Source organism: Lepidochelys olivacea (assembly GCF_965140295.1).
Source record: "Lepidochelys olivacea isolate rLepOli2 genome assembly, chromosome: 8".
Classification (NCBI taxonomy): Eukaryota; Metazoa; Chordata; order Testudines; family Cheloniidae; genus Lepidochelys; species Lepidochelys olivacea.
In genome coordinates this window covers 9,517,670-9,534,479 of record NC_140418.1, presented here as the reverse complement: position 1 = coordinate 9,534,479, position 16,810 = coordinate 9,517,670, and the positions used below count along the sequence as shown (strand labels likewise).

Below are 16,810 nucleotides of genomic sequence, written 5' to 3'. Positions count from 1 at the left end.
TTGCATTTTTACGTTAAATGCCTGTCTTGCTATTAAAATATTTTTACTGAAAATTCCCATGAAAAATCTCTCAGGTTGACCAGTGACCTAGTAGTAGCATTCTTCCTACCACGCAGAAAACTGCTTGCTGATCTTTGCTCCACCAGTGATCTAACAGGGATTGAAAATGTTGTGGAGGCAGTGTAATTTGATCCTAGGAAGCAGCTACTGATCCAACGTCTTAAGTTGAGTCATTGACCAATACAGGCACAGAAGGATGGTGTCTTAAAAGTACACTTTTAAGTAAAGTACTAGTAAAGATGTATATAAAATAGGTGCATACTATTGTTTCAGAGTTGTCTCAAAATAAGCTACTTTTGTTATAACAGAGGAAGTTGCCCTCTTCTGGAGAAAGAACAGCAAAAGAAAAAATATGCTTGGTTAGACTCAGGTGGCCACTCAAGTGCCCACTGGAAAATACTATATATACACAGACTATTACTAAAAGTATGTTTTACATGCAAGTGGATTATTCTTAATTTATGAGTGGATTGTCAAACTGTAACGCACCAGGCAGATCAGAATCCACAAACTTTCCTACTTCAATTTTAAAAAAACAAGACTGTTAACAGCAGTGTAAGGAAACTTACCTCAGAGTACTTAAACACCCAAGTTTAAAAAATATTTTCTACGCCAGCTGCCCTCACTGACCAAGCATTCTTTTGTCATTTACGGTTGTTTGAGATTATGGCAGAAGATCAGCCGGTAGTTCCTCATTGAAGAAGAGCAGAATTCGATCAGTACTTCAGCAGTTAATCTAAAAATATGAAAAATATTGTAAGGTCCTTCATTTTTTTTTTTTTTTAAATACTTGCAAGTCTAAATATTAGTTTTGAAAGATTCTCGGGGTCAATAAAAAACAAATGTGACTTAAGAACCAACTTAATGCTTCCTCCAACCTGGCTCACATGCAGCAACACTCAGATATGCATAATCCATTTTGTTTACACAGTAGTTAATCAAAGCTTAATCATGAAGTTTTAATTAGTTTTAATAATCATGAAATTGAAGTTTAAAAATCCCATTATCTAAAACATTCATTTTTTCTTATGCACTAATCACCGAGGTGTAAACATTTGAGAATCATGTGTTATAAAGCACACATCAGAATTGACCCCCATTTTAAAAACCAATAACTGAGATTTTGAGTTAGGTATTCCAGGATAGCTCTCCATGTGGACACACTGTTCAGGATTAAAACTGATTTATTCCAAATAATTACTCCATTCACAAAGCGGAATAATTATTCCAGAATAAGGGTCACTTTTCTTCCTGAACAGTGTCCACACAGGGAGCTTTTCCAAAATAGCTACATTATTAAATTGCTAGATCGCTTATTCTGCAATAGCTATGCCGATCAATTTCCCTGTGTAGAGGAGGTCTTCACCTTCAGTTAAACCCACTGAAGTCAGAAGCACTTTGACTGTAAATTTGAGAGAAGGGATTTTTTTTTATTATATGCTAGTACAGTGCACAGCACAAGTAACCAGAGACAATATGGATGCAGTGAGCATTAGACAGTGCTACATATGTGCCAGACACCACCTAGCTGAAGGACTAAACCTACCAGCTGAAGTAAATATGAAAAACAGGATTAGTGAGCACAGACCACGTAGGTACAAGGACAATGCATTGGAAGACATCCAGCCCAGTCTGCCCACGGCTTGGAAAAGTGAGGCTTTATACCCATGCTTAGAAAGTCCATCTTTCATAACTGCTTCTGGCTTTTAAATACATGCATTTAAATCTCCACTTCCCTCCACCTTCTAAAAGGGGAAGGCATTCAACCCTTCTTCCCATCCCCCACCTCTGTTTCTTAGCTGCTGGGGAAAGATCAGGGTACTCCACTATCCTCCTCCTATAGCCTTCATTTTATGGATCTTTTTTCTTTTAAAGTCTGTCTCTGCTGCTGTTCAGCTTTCCGAAGCAGCAGCTTGACTGTGTCATAATTCTTGACAGTGAATCACTAGGTCTTGATAATTTTACTCTATTGGTATTTAGCAAAGCAATGAGCAGCAGCAGAGATGCTGGAGCTGTCTAACCTCAGAAACATAAGTTTCAATTTGCAATAAAGTAAATTCTCTCAAGTAGATAGGCTAGGGAAATATTTTTAAATGGATGCTTAGCTCTGCAGAAACTGATGGCTTCAGCACCTTCATTCACCAGGGAAAGTTTCCCACACATCATTAACTAGCAGTTTTTCCAAGCTCTGCACACATCTCCTTATAGCACTATATGAAAGTGAATGTATGTTTCTGAAAGCCAGCTCAAAAAGTTCCTTTCCACTTTAACCCAAATAATATGAAAAGGTTTGAAAAGCAGTCCACTCAACAATGATCCTTTACCAAGTAAGTATTTTATGGACATTTTTAAATGCCAGGTTACACAGGTTAAGAACTTTTTTTCTCCTTAAGAAGTGTTATCCATATAGAGGTATTATCACTATATAAGTAAGTTCATATTAAAGGACTTCTTTAAAGGCACATTTTTCTCCCAAAGTCATAATGGAATAAACAACAATACATTAGGTGACCATTTGAACCCAATTTTTCACCTTTTAAAGTTATAGGAGTTGCCATGCATTTGCTAAATGAAAGATGTTTGTGCTGAAGGTAATGTGGTTATTCCTGTTCATGGTAAACTGTTCACAGCTTAGTTTATATGTAATGTGCACAAAAGGAATATTTTTGTAAAATTTGGCAAAGTTACTGTAATTTTCCCCAAACAGAAAAAAGCCACTAGCTAAAAACACAATGAAAACCCAGTGAAAAATGTCACTGAATGTGAAATGAAACAAAAACCACTATGCAATGCACATTATAAGCATTCCTCAAATATAAAGTACACATTGTCTACAATGAAAAGCTTGCAATTCTATAAGAACACAATAATTAAATCCTCAGCCTACTAAATACAGGCTTACAGGTTCGTTGTTTCTATCTTCAAACCCAGACACAGTTTCACCAATTTATTCACTTTTCCAGCCCCAATCCATTATGAAATTTCAACTAGAACAATCCAAATATGTTAAACTATGCTTGATTAATACTGAATTGACTGTCCTCCCCCCATGATTTTTCTTCTAGAACTTTTGCTTTTGTAAAGCTAGATTTGCGGTAGAAGTCTGGATCTTTAATTCTGAATACTAGCAAAGAAAAAAGGAAACTTCAGATTATGTTCCCACAGCCATGTTTCAGTCTTTTCTTTACTGTTCTGGGATCAACCTCTGAAACGGTTAGGGGATCAGTCATATTACTACATAATGGAAAGGCTCCATAATTTTATGAATCCTTTTCAATTCTGTCCTTATGCAGTTCTTAGTCATTAATTAGCTCAAACCAGATTTCCACCAAGACAGTTACAGTAGTGTCATCTACCTGTAATATATCAAATCCTTACAAAAACTCTTGATTACTTTTGTAAATTTGGCTGTTTGTAAAATCCCTTTGTGTAAAATGTATGTTTTGATCAGTCTTCCTTCTCCATGTAAATTTCAACAGACATGGTAGATGGATGCAAACATACAGATAAAGACACTATCACCTGAGTTCATTGGGAATATGGACTATCATTCCTTTTTCAGTCAACCAACCAAGAGGGCGAGGATAGTTATGGAAGCAGTTTTGAAATTTCAGCATACTTTAAAGCTGAGTTAGGTGGCATTTCTTTCTCAAAAAAATAAGAAATGAAATGAAGAATCAGGAGTTTCAGATGACTGCATCTGAGAATCTGTCAACTTTTGCATTCCATTTTTGCTGTCTGAGCAAACGACAGTCCTCCTGGTCATAGTTCCCTCTGAATTCTTAAACAACCTCAGCAGCTTAGACAAAATTTTCTGCAGTATTCCTTTTCAGGTGTAAAATCAGTAATGTTAAAGAGAGAATGCATTTTCTCCTGTATGGATGAATACCTTTAGGAATGATCTAGCCAGTTCTCCTGTTCAGCCAGCCATCTTTGAACTATCAATGCTGATTCTTATAGGTTCTTCCTTTTCCTCTATTTTATCACTTGCAGCATCTAATGGTAATCATGCAAGTTTAAGCCTGCCTGGAAAAATATATCCAGGACAAAGCTTCAATCATCTCTTTATATTGCCAATTTTGTGCAACACTGAAAGTGATGTTAGTATAAACCAAGGCTACATTTTTCTCGTGTTCAAACCTTTACTTTTATGTTCTAATCACAATTTTATTTGTCATTTTTTAGGTGGCCAAGACAAAGAGAGGTTGCTCCTGAATGTAGCTGATAAAGAGTTGCTGAAGGCCTAGGAGAGGAACATCCATTACCAGGGTTATGTTCCAATGACTATTACAAAACTGGCCAAGACAACTTATCTCACTTTCCTACCAAGCGTGTTGCATTGGATAAATCCATAAAAATTCAGACTGCAACACTAACGTTGGTTAATTAAATGCTAGTTACCTGTTTGCAATATTGATCAATAGCCTCCAAATTTACTTAAGTTACAATCATGAACCATCATCTGGCGCTTTTGACAAAGAAGTGTAAAAATTATTATTATGAGATATCTAGCTTTATAGAGAACCATACTATCATGTTCTCTGACCACATTCCCGGAGATTCTAGCAAATCAAGTCCATCAACTTACAACCCCAGCCACTGCCTTCTCTTTTTCAATCACCAATGACTGCACTCATTCCTCTTCGTTTGCAAGCTTCAAGATTATTATGAATAAGATTAAGTAATTAGAAATTATCTTGATGTTCTCCTCATCTTCCTTTCAAAGTTTTTTTTAGAATAGAGTGTTTCAGTGTTAAATTTTCAAGTATGTTAAATTCATGAATCATGTATGTCTACTTTCATAGCACCTGGGACCCTCACACCAGAACCTCAATATACTAGGTGATGTACAAACACAGAAAACAGACAATCCTGCCCCAAAGAGCTTAAAACGTAAGACGAGAGAAACAGATGGACAGTCAGTGAAGTACAATGAGACAATACGCCCATATCTCACAAACCTCATCTGGCCCAACTGATAAATTTGCTAGTCTCTAAGGTGCCACAAGTCCTCCTTTTCTTTTTCCAGATACAGACTAACAAGGCTGTTATTCTGAAACCTGATATATTTATGTAGTCCACATGATATTCAGGCTCTTCAGAAACTAAGCTTTCATAAAAAAAATAAATAATCTAGCCTTCATGATTGTGAAGAAAAAACTTTCCAAAGTGAACAGAGAATAAACCAAGGTTCTCAAAACGGACTACATGTACCACCACTGATGTGAGCTTGTTGCAAGTGCTATGCTAAAAGCTCTTAACAAAAGAAAACAAAAAAAACACCCTTTCCATTTCAAACGAACAGATGTCACACGCACTGCAACATGCCAGAAAATGCCTATGAAGCAAAATGCACTCTCTCCTGGCCACTTTAGGCCATAATGAACAACACTTGCAGCGTGTTGTGCACTGTGGCAGCGCAGATAGGTGCTGTACTCTCAAGAGGCACACAGATGACAGGCTTTCTGCTAGGCCTAGCCTTCACTTTCCGTCAAGCTGCATAGTTCAAGATATTGAGGTGAACTCCCAAAGTTCCATACCACACCATCGGAAACAACCAATGGATGCAAGCCCAGTTCAGAGTGGCTGAAAAACGTCTGGTTGCAGGCAGCCCCGAGATCTAAGGGCTCCCACACACAGGAAGCTGCTGCAGAGCAGGAGCTCCCTCTGCACTCCCGCCCTACAGAGGCTGCAGCCTGCCTCTGCAGGGCTAGGAGACAGGGGGTATGCATGGGGAATTCCCTCTTATCTCCACAGTGAAGTTGGGGCAAGGGGTCGGGGAGTCACAGTGAATAAAAACTTCGCTACAGAACTAAGGAGACACACCTGGTTCTTCAAGCAGGAGAGGAGCTGGCTGGCTGCAATTTGAGTCTCTTCCCAGGAGGAGGAGCCCCTGTGTAGTTTGCCTAGCAGTTTAGACATCCAGGACAGGAGCTGATGGGCAGCGAGAGACCTCCTGAAGTGGAAGCTGCCTGATGCCTAAGTAAAGTCCCCCACTTTCAGCAGAGTCCCCACTCCCCCAAAGGCCCACTGACCCTTTTACACACACACCCCACCCTACCATTAATGGCACTTCCCCAGCCACCCCCCTATTCAAAATGTTTTGTATTTTTCTTTATTTCAATTTTCTAAAACAGGAAGCAAAGTGAACTTTGGTTCATGTTCAACAATAATCTAGATAAGGAGGAGGAACTTCAAATTTAAAAATTAGCCAAGTTAAAAAGTCAAGCTACAAATGCAGTTCCGCTACATACCAAGATATATCAAGATGTTATCTATGACATGTTTCTTGTAATTTGAATACTACAAAAGACAAATAATGATGTCTGCTTCGTTGTGTCTCTTTTTGCTGCATTGTCTAAAAACCTGAGATGTTTAAAAAAAGGACTTTATAATCAAACATTTTATAGTAAAATAAATGCCTAAATAAGCCTGAAGTCTGGAAATACATAGAATAAGCCTAAGACGACCCAAAGTAAATGTGCACTAAAAGGAGAAGTTTGCTTGTCATACCTTCAAACATTTTTTTTAAGAAGATGGTACATAAAGCAATAACTTTTGGGAACCACCAGAATAAGATGATGCAATATTGTCTTCTTGACTATGTGGACAACCTGAAACAACCACCCGTAAGTGTTAACTCCCTTGCTCCTCCATTGATCATACCAGGGTGTTGACCCCAAAGCCTACAAATCACGCTTTAAATGCCTGTATTATTTAATTCCCAAGCATTTTCACAGTCCAGATGGGGAAGGGAGAAATTGGGAGTTGAATCGAGGGGGGGAAGATAAAGATGAAGGGGAAAAAATCGCTGTGATCTTAAAGATGAAACATATTTCCCGCTAAGGGATGCCAAACATGACAAGATACTGAACAAATCAGTAAACTAAACCAAACAAATTCCACCCTTGATTTTTGTGCAAACATCCCACTGTCACTAGCAAGAGTGCCATTGCGGGTTAGGAACCGATAGTACCCTGAAATTTTCACCTCATCCCACATATCAGAATTAAAATGGAATTACGTCCTCTTCAAAAAGGGTAAATGCAAATACTTCAGCATAACACACTAAAAACATGTTAGGGTGTGTTTTAGTGGGAAAAAAAGTGGGGTTTTCTCCAAATCTGGAATACTTTCTATATTGTGAGGATACGTTTTATATAAATCACCCAAAAATGCTAACGTTTCAGTTAATCATATAAAATAGAAAGACTCATCCTGACATGACCAAGTATTATAGAATATTACAATATTAGAGAGATGAAAAACACCAAGTCACATTAAATATATCAGCTACAATATCATATCAGCTACACATTAGGGTGAAATAGCATGTATCATTCTGTACTTTGATCTTTATGACTTTTATCTATTTGTATATTATATTCCTTTTATGGTGAGTGAATACTTCACAACATCTGCTAGGGAAACAGCATTACAGTCCTTGCTTTTTGTAATCTTAATGGCATTTGCTTATCTTGGCAACAGAATTACAAGTATTCCACACCCACTAATGAAATAATACTTTTTAAATGAACTTTAGCGTGCATGAAAAGGTAAGAACATTTTAGAGTTGATTTTGTGTTTGAGAACTGAATAATAAGTTATGTTACTTACTGATCTTTTTAAAGCATTTTGAGATCTAAAGATGAAAAGCGCTATATAAGAGTGCATAGTATATTATAATTATTTCCTATTTGCAGCTTATGACACATCACCAGTAGATACCAGTGTAAAATTGAGTTAACAGGTCTCCAATTAAAGGCTTGTGTTCAATTATAGTTGTAGATCTAACAGTTTGGTCTACGTAAAACCTGATTTATTAAATTTGTGATGATCTGAGACAATCAGTGGTACAAAATCTAACGTGTGGGTTCGTAAGACGATTTTTACAGCTTAGTCAGAAATGACTGCCTTATCAAATAGATACTAACATTTCATTTCTCGCTCTGTCCCTAATCTGATGATTATTAAACTCACATGTTCCTTATCTAACTAATTAACAGGAATACACTGGCTGTAAGGAAACAAGCCTCAGCAATTTTGCACAGCATCAAAAGAACTAGAAATATCCACACTGATTATTCTTTCATTATAAACTTAGTATCAATATATACACAAGACTAGATCTCTACTGAATGACCCCAAACACCAGATTACCCTGCCATGAGTTTTTCCTGCATAACCAGACAGCCTCAGAAAGTACTTAAGCCTTCTAGTATTATAACAAAACAAATATAAGCACAGAATACTTTGTGTTAGAATGATGGACTTGTCAGAAATAAAAATAGCATTCCCATAGTGACTCTTAAAACTTGCAATTAGAAGACAATTTGGCACTTATGTCAGTATAGGGAAGAAATTGTCTCGCAACCACAAACAACCGATCATAGTTTTTTAAACCACATAGTAATAAAAGTATTATGTAATACCTGTTTGGAAATAATTTTTAACAAAAACAGACTAATGATGCCAAGTGTTTCTATATGTATTTTCTCCTCTTTACAATTTAGTCTACAGTCATTTGATTTTAAGAGGATAAATCCGTATTACATTTTCTTCACAAATCAAACAAAAACAGGTCTTAATCAACACTGCCACAATCTCTAGTGGCTATCAACAAAGGTACGTTACTGCTTACAATAATTACACTAAAAATTTAGAAAAATGTACAAGTCTTATCTCAAATACTTATTGTACGGTTGTATATTCTATTTGTAAACTTAGTAAAAAACAAAACCAATACCAACAAATTTGATTTAAATGTAAGCACTAGGTTGCAATTTTACAATCATTTTAGAAAGAACACACTGATGAAACACTGCAATCTGTTCGTCTGTTAAAGACTAGTCCAAGCACCACTAAAAAAAAAAAATCAATCATTCTGTGAAAATATGCTCACTAATATATTAAAGACATAATTTTATTCACTTACTAGCTCAAATCCAGAGGAATTTTAACAGCATATCTCAGCAACTTAAAAACAAGATTATGTAATTTTATTTTATCGATAAAAATGAATTAAACCACCATATATACCAGAAAACAAAAGTGGAGGTTTCTTGCTTGCTGCTTTACACACACAACTAAACACTGCCAGATTCTCTCCCTCAGCTGCTGCCAGTGCTCATGTGCAGAAATATAAAGAAACTTCCTGCTAGCAAAGATCACATCTCATTCCTAACAGCCACTAGTTAATAAATAAAAAGCCTTTTGTATCTTGTGTAGGAGCTAATTATGTTGGTCTTACTTGCCCTACAATAATGAAAAACAGCACTCCTTAAAACAAGCACCTGTACTTACCACCCCCCATCAGATAATACAGAGCTAATAAATGTAATGGCATTATAAAAATAAGCAAAATTGAGTAACTAATATATTAACAGGAAGAAAATATCAGTACAGCTATGCAATTCAAGAGATTCACATTCTGTAAACAAGACTATTTAACAATTATTGTTACAGCTACAGACTGATTCCTGTTCAGAAGTCCAGCTATTTCACATAGCTTTCCCCCCGCCCAAAAAAGGCAAATAAAGTACATAATGCACCTATAATTATAAATATTATCCCATTATAGAGATTTGTCTCTATTTCTCCCCCTCTCAGACAGCTGAACAAAAACACATGTGAACTCAATGCTTCACAAAATGTGGTGCTTGGTCCACTTATGATAGGCAGCCTGCCTCTATTATGGTGATGACCATATGAAACAAAAAGGTGGTCCTTCAGTCCCAGAAAGTTTTGAACACGCATGCATGCACTGCTCATACAGAATTCCATTCCACAGCTATGTCTATTTGAGCTGCTGCAAAGTAACGAACAACTGCCAATGAGCCATGTTGGTTCAGTGTTTCTTAATGCAACTTCAACCACAAACAAATTTACAAACACCACTAAAACTGAAAGGGTAACAAATACACAGGATGACACAATCAAACTAAAAGTGACCTGGAAAGATTAGTCCAGTGATGGTCTCAGACAATGACAGACTGCATACTCATGAAATGTAAAGTCCTACACCCAAGCAAGAAAAAAAAAGCAGACACAGTATAGGTGGTGGGGCAGAAGGAGAAACAAACCAGCTGCCACTCCAATCACAATAGGTTTAGCTTTATTTTGTCTCCTAATATTATCCAAGTATTATATTATGTAAACAAACACATATGCAGCAAAGTTTTAATTAAAACACTGCAGGGAAAGGTGGAATGGAAAGGGAATCTGTATGAGCAGAGAAGCTTGCAGGATAGAATGATCACTGTTAAAATCTTTACAATTGCTGTTTGCAAGTAATTAACCTGACCAACACAGTCTTATATTTAATAGAATTAAATAGGGCCCTGACTAGGCCACCTGCCCATGTATAGTTTTCAGAAGCAGGGCCATAAACTTTACTGTAGTGACAAGAATTTAAATGTGATGCAATAATTATAGTTTAAATTCAATTTTTCTCCCTTCCAAAACATATATTGTACTTAAGACAAATATCCAGAATACCCAAATAAGATATTAGAACACTTTATGCATACACAGGTGAGGGATCATAAATTAAGAAGAGAATAGCTATTAACTGCCATATCACAATAACACTCCTTATTTGGCTACAGCCAGAAGGCAGACCTAGATACAACTACAACATATTGTACATTTCTAACATTACACTGCTCCACCCACATACTGAAAATAAAAGATGTACTCATTGTACCCAGTTTCTAATGCATTTATCTCTTTATGAAACTGACATACAGTATTGTAGAAACTATATTCTAACTACAGTCCAAAGAAAATATATAATAGAAGTTGCACTGAAAAATAAATCTGTGATTTGATCTGTATGTATTCTCAGAGCATTGTGAAAGTCTGGTCAACTCAGATTCAATTACCAACAACAGACCAAGAATATATTCCAGAAATCAAAACTAATCCCTAATTCTACCAAGGAATACACTATACCATTCTTTTTAAAGAAAATGTGTTGAAATGTGCAGAAAGACACGTTCAGTGAGAAACAGGCACAAAGAGGGGTTGCAAAAGGTTAGCTAGCTTCTCACAAAGTGAAATAATACTTAGATTCTAGGTTGGAATCCAACTTCAGCATGAAAAATTAAAAAACAGATTATTCAGCAGATCACTATTGGAACGGCATACAAAAAAAAACCAACCCCCACCATATCCCTTCACATTCCTCAAAAAAAAAAAAAAAAAAAAAGGCATGTGAGTAGAGGGGAATATCAACTGTTCAGAAGGCTTGCATAAGCATTAAATAAAAAAAGTTTCTAAAGAACAGCATCCATCCCTAGAGTAGCCAGCAAAAACATAACTGGCTCTAGAACGGTACACCCATTCTTTCAAAGTTAACATCACTTTCCTTCCTCACAATCTAAACATTTAGCAGCCTTGCAAAAAATAATTTCTCTCACCCTCCAATAGTGAGTTACTAATTATTTCTTTTAGCCAGGTGTTTGGCCAGCAGCAAGGTTATTTGGTGTTATGTGTAGAATTTAAGCAGTTTGTCATTCCATACAGATCTCTCTTCTTCACATCCACTTCTTTTTCAGAAAAAGGATTACCAGACTCACGCTCCTTTCACACCTCCAATTTTGAAAAATTCTATCCACCCACAGTGTGGGAGTTTGCGCTGCCCTTTCAATGAGCCTCAGGAGGAGGCTTGTGACCCAAAGGTAGCACATCTTCAAAAGGTTGTGTATTCAAAGAGGATGAACACCCAAAGGAACTAAAAAGAAAAGGAGTACTTGCGGCACCTTAGAGACTAACCAATTTATTTGAGCATAAGCGTTCGTGAGCTACAGCTCACTTCATGAAAGCTTATGCTCAAATAAATTGGTTAGTCTCTAAGGTGCCGCAAGTACTCCTTTTCTTTTTGTGAATACAGACTAATACAGCTGCTACTCTGAAACCTGTCAAAGGAACTAAGGATCATCAAGCCTTCCCACCTTCTGTTCCAAGTGCAAGGCATACTTCTTCCACTTTGTTTTCTATAACAAACACAAACTCCACTCATTCACTTGTCCAGGATATGTAAAACTTTATTTCATGAGACTATAGTATATGTTACTTCTATTCTTGCAATCGTGTCAAGAGTGGAGGAACAGATTTTCTGTCTGTTCTAATGAATTTTCATTATTTTTTCCTAGATTGCCTTAAAAGGGGGTGTGAAGCTTAGATTTTCAGGGAAGTCATTTACTTAAAACAGATATTATGAAAGAATACAAATCACTTTTTGCCTGACTAGTACAGCTTGCACTCATGTCAAAGACATGAAGAATCCCCATTTAAATGTCAAATATCTGTTTTTGGCAGGATGGATAGCTTCTTATCTTTTCAGTACTTCCACTGTGAAATGTAGGGTTTTTTTACATTTCTGTTTCTATCATTGTTGCACAGCCCAGAGTATTGAGGGGACAAAAATACTTATGTAAATGACATTTTTAAGTCAGGATGAATCCTAGATATTTTTCATTTAACAATGACTATTACAGTGTAAAACTAGAGAGTGGTTTACACTGTATATTTTCTGCTGAAATGGTTGTCACAGAATTCACTAAAATCTGCTGCAGAATTCTCCAATAACTTAAGGTTCTTTAATAAGCCATATTTCAAATATCCGTCTTCTCCTATTTCTGATGTACAGTGAATAGTGTAAGATCCTGAAAAACAGAACATATCAGTTGCACCATTTGTGCTTATAAGCAGGCAAGCCAGCACAAGTTATCTCAGTGCTCCTGGGCATCACGCCACTGACCTTCCTCTCAGAACTATGCATTTCCAAAAGGTACACATCACAATTTTCAGCATTATTCTAAATAAAACTTGTTTAAGCAGATTAGGGATTCAATATCACCAAAACATCTTAACGGAAGTCTTCAGATGCCTTTAAAAAAATCCAAGACTTTGGCTAATGCCTTTTGTTTTGGAAAGACTTGCCAAGATTGGTAGGTACAAAATCCAGAGGGCTTCAGACCCTGCGTTTTAGTTTATTTTAAAATTATCTCCCCTGCCAGACACCAGAAAACTATTCAGGCCACGCTCCATTTATTGATATTCCTATAAAAGACTAAGCAAACTTTCCAGAGATGGGTAAGGAAGATACTTTCATACGCCAGAGCTTTGCTACTTCTCTTTTTCAAAATATTAATGAAGGGAGAAGTAAATCTTCCTGCTTGATATCAGAAAGGGACTTGGCCTAACAAGAAACAATGCATCCTTAAATTAGGGTGTCTGAGGATTTGTTAAATATACTTATTGAAATCCACCAAAATCTTAGTAAAGATACAAGCAGGTGGACCAGAATGTCTAATCTGTCATTCACAGTCAGCATGAGAATCTTGGTATTATCAAAAAGAAAAGGAGGACTTGTGGCACCTTAGAGACTAACCAATTTATTAGAGCATAAGCTTTTTTTTTTAAATTGGTTAGTCTCTAAGGTGCCACAAGTCCTCCTTTTCTTTTTGCGAATACAGACTAACACGGCTGTTACTCTGAAACCTGGTATTATCAAAAATATTGATGTGCAACCAAAAGTAAGAACAGTAATTACTGGGTATCTAAAGACAACCAGACTAGAAAATATTAAGTAGCTAAATAGACAAGAATTCCCCATATTCCAAATGACAAAAAGCTATTTGCTTTCTTTCTGAGTATTGGCACATATGCCTACCTTTCATGGAAAATTTGCTGTAGGGGTCTGCTATGCTTGCTGGAGGATTCTCTGCTCCTTGAAGTCTTTAAACTACGATTTGAGGACTTCAATAGCACAGATATCGGTGTGAGGTTTTTTCTGTAGGAGTGGTGGGTGAAATTCTGTGGCCTGCATTGTGCCAGGAGGTCAGACTAGATGATCATAATGGTCCTTTCTGACCTAAATATCTATGAATCCTCACCTTCCTACCTTTCCTACAGAGGTGCTACTGCACCTTAATTGCTCTAAAAATCATCCTGTTTAAAGTTTACCAGTGTTTGGATGCCCTTCATTTTTTTGTCATATGTTCCATCCTTGAGTACTTCTCAGAAATATAAAGTAAAACTTAACAGCTAGCTTTAATAAGTTCAGTTTCACTTTCCATACACAGAAGGGGCTGAAACATAGCCAAGGAACAGTAGTTCTAAACAAATCTCGATCATTTATTGTAGTATATTTAATTTCCAGCTACTTCACTCTCTTTCCCTTGTGCTTACCAGCAGCATCAAAATATTTTCAAAACAACGTGCTTTTCCCCCAGAGGCTGAGGAAACTGCAATAAAGATGACCTTGCACCAACAGCTTTATGTTGCAGCGCTGACTTCCCTATCATAGAGGAACATGCTAGCATTGAGGGGCCACGAATATCAACTCATTTCAAAAGGAACACAGCACTTTGGTGCCACGATGCGCCTACTTGGGGCACATCTACACCACAGATACTACAATGAATCAGCTACAGTGCTGCAGCTGTGATGCTATATCATAGTGTAGATGCTTCCTACATTGACAGAAGGGGTTTTTCCATCAGTGTAGTTAATCCATCTCTCCAAGAGGCAGTAGCTAGGTCTATAGAAGAATTCTTCCACTGACTTAGCCACATCTGCACCAAGAGTTAGATCAACCTAACTACAGCGGTCAGGGTGAGAAACTTCTTTACAGGCCTAAGCAACACAGATAGGTTAATCTAATTTTTAACCAGGCCTTAGTAATAAGTTTAACTCCCTAGGGAGCTCTCAGTACCAATAAAGGACCCACACTGACATGTTCCTTCGAAGCTGAATTTAGCATCAGACTAAAAGACAAATCTCCAAAACAATATTCTCAGTGCTGATGAAGCCTCAGAGCCCATAGAAGACTTGGACACTACAGCCACAGAGCCCAAATCTATCCAGTACCAACTTCATCAGTGTAAGTCCCTGATTTGCCTAGTTTTGAACTCAAATGCAACCTAAGTTCCTTCACAGGGGCATAAGGCTGATCTGTTGTGGGACGGAGGCAACAAGCTCAGAAGGCTGTCATGGTGAAGAAGGCAAGAAGCCTCTGCTGGCTTGAAGTATGAAGGCTGTACCCTGTGACTACGGAAAGAGAAGTCCCAAAGCAAAACAAACAGCAGGTTCACACATCCAACTCCAGGAACACAACTTAAATCCTCTTTCTTCTCCCAGAGACCAAGCCTCAAACAGTCCTAGGCACCACCCCGCACTTCTGTAACCTTGGCTGAGAAAAAAAGAGCAGCGAGAAAGACGGAAGTTACATGTCCCCAACGGGCTGCTTCCAGAACGCGCCTGAAGCTCAGCAGAACTTCCCACCACAAGGGCCAAAGGGTAAAGAAGCTGCATTTCAAACCCCCCCCCCCCCCGCAGATGTGGTCGAGGTTATAACAGGCCGTGGCCCTGAGCAGCTCCTCGGGCAGGTTCCAGACAGAACTCGATTCTACCCCTCCCCCCACTTCTCTCCCCCACCCCAGTCTGACTCCCCCACAGCCCCCCTCCCCTCAGACCCTGTCCGTGGCGCATGCGCGGTGCCAGTCCCCTCACCGTTGCCAGGTGATGACTTTCCCTCCCCGCCGTTTTCAGCAGCAGCAGCAGGTTCCTCCGCCTCTTTCTACCCCGGGGTCCGGTGTGGGCCCCGCCGCTTTCCTCGGCTTTTCCTCCTTCCGCAGCAGCCCGGCCCCGACACAATCTGACCCGCGGGCCCCTCCGTAGCTGGAGCTCCTGAGCTAGTAGGGTCCCCAACGGATTAGCAGCGGCGGCGGCAGCAGCGACTGGCGGAAGTGACGCGCTGACTGACAGGTGCAGCAGCGCGCGCGCGCGCCCCCGCCCCCAGGGTCACGTGCAGCGGGAGAGGGGCTGAGAAGGGAAGCAAGAGGCGGGAGGTGGAGAGGCGGGGTGGAAGGCAGGGGAGTGGGGACAGAGCAGAGAGTGGGCGGGGCGCCGTGGGGGAGCAGGGAGAGGGAGAGGGTGAGGGTGAGCTGAGGGAAAGGCGGGGAAACGGGGGGTAGAGAGGAAGGGGGATGAGCGGGGGAAAACAGGAGGGAGCCGGGGCTAAGAGGGAGCGGAGGGTAGAGAGGTGGGGGAAAGCGGGGTGGACAATGGGGGGAGCTGGGGCTAGGACGGAGGGGAAGCGGGAGCTGAGGGTAGAGAGGAGGGGGAGGTGGGGGAAAGCGGGGTGGACAATGGGGGGAGCTGGGGCTAGGACGGAGGGGAAGAGGGAGCTGAGGGTAGAGAGGAGGGGGAGGTGGGGGAAAGCGGGGTGGACAATGGGGGGAGCTGGGGCTAGGACGGAGGGGAAGCGGGAGCTGAGGGTAGAGAGGAGGGGGAGGTGGGGGAAAGCGAGGTGGACAATGGGGAGCTGAGGCTAGGTGGAGGGGACGGGGGAGCTGAGGGTAGAGAGGTGGGGGAGGTGGGGGAAAGCGGGGTGGACAATGGGGGGAGCTGGGGCTAGGACGGAGGGGAAGCGGGAGCTGAGGGTAGAGAGGAGGGGGAGGTGGGGGAAAGCGAGGTGGACAATGGGGAGCTGAGGCTAGGTGGAGGGGACGGGGGAGCTGAGGGTAGAGAGGTGGGGGAGGTGGGGGAAAGCGGGGTGGACAATGGGGGGAGCTGGGGCTAGGACGGAGGGGAAGAGGGAGCTGAGGGTAGAGAGGAGGGGGAGGTGGGGGAAAGCGGGGTGGACAATGGGGGGAGCTGGGGCTAGGACGGAGGGGAAGCGGGAGCTGAGGGTAGAGAGGAGGGGGAGGTGGGGGAAAGCGAGGTGGACAATGGGGAGCTG

The 16,810-nt window shown here is 39.9% G+C and overlaps 2 protein-coding genes across 4 annotated transcripts in view; one reads left to right on the top strand and one right to left on the bottom strand.

The window, feature by feature from the left end:
• The window catches only part of FAM13B (family with sequence similarity 13 member B), a 77,381-nt gene extending 61,592 nt beyond the window's left edge, over nt 1–15,789 (bottom strand). Inside the window, exons 1-2 of one of the 3 annotated variants that reach the window (XM_084636652.1) lie at nt 15,580–15,789; nt 630–796 (exon numbers count right to left, since the gene is read on the bottom strand). The gene's annotated coding sequence lies outside the window, so the exon portion shown is untranslated. Of the gene's footprint in view, nt 1–629; nt 797–5,886; nt 5,906–15,579 lie in introns of those variants that run through there. The other 2 variants (XM_084636654.1, XM_084636653.1) reach the window with 2 other exon arrangements.
• WNT8A (Wnt family member 8A) overlaps nt 15,781–16,810 on the top strand; it is a 36,626-nt gene continuing 35,596 nt past the window's right edge. The window contains exon 1 of the mRNA XM_084636655.1: nt 15,781–15,834. The gene's annotated coding sequence lies outside the window, so the exon portion shown is untranslated. The remainder of the gene's footprint in view (nt 15,835–16,810) is intronic.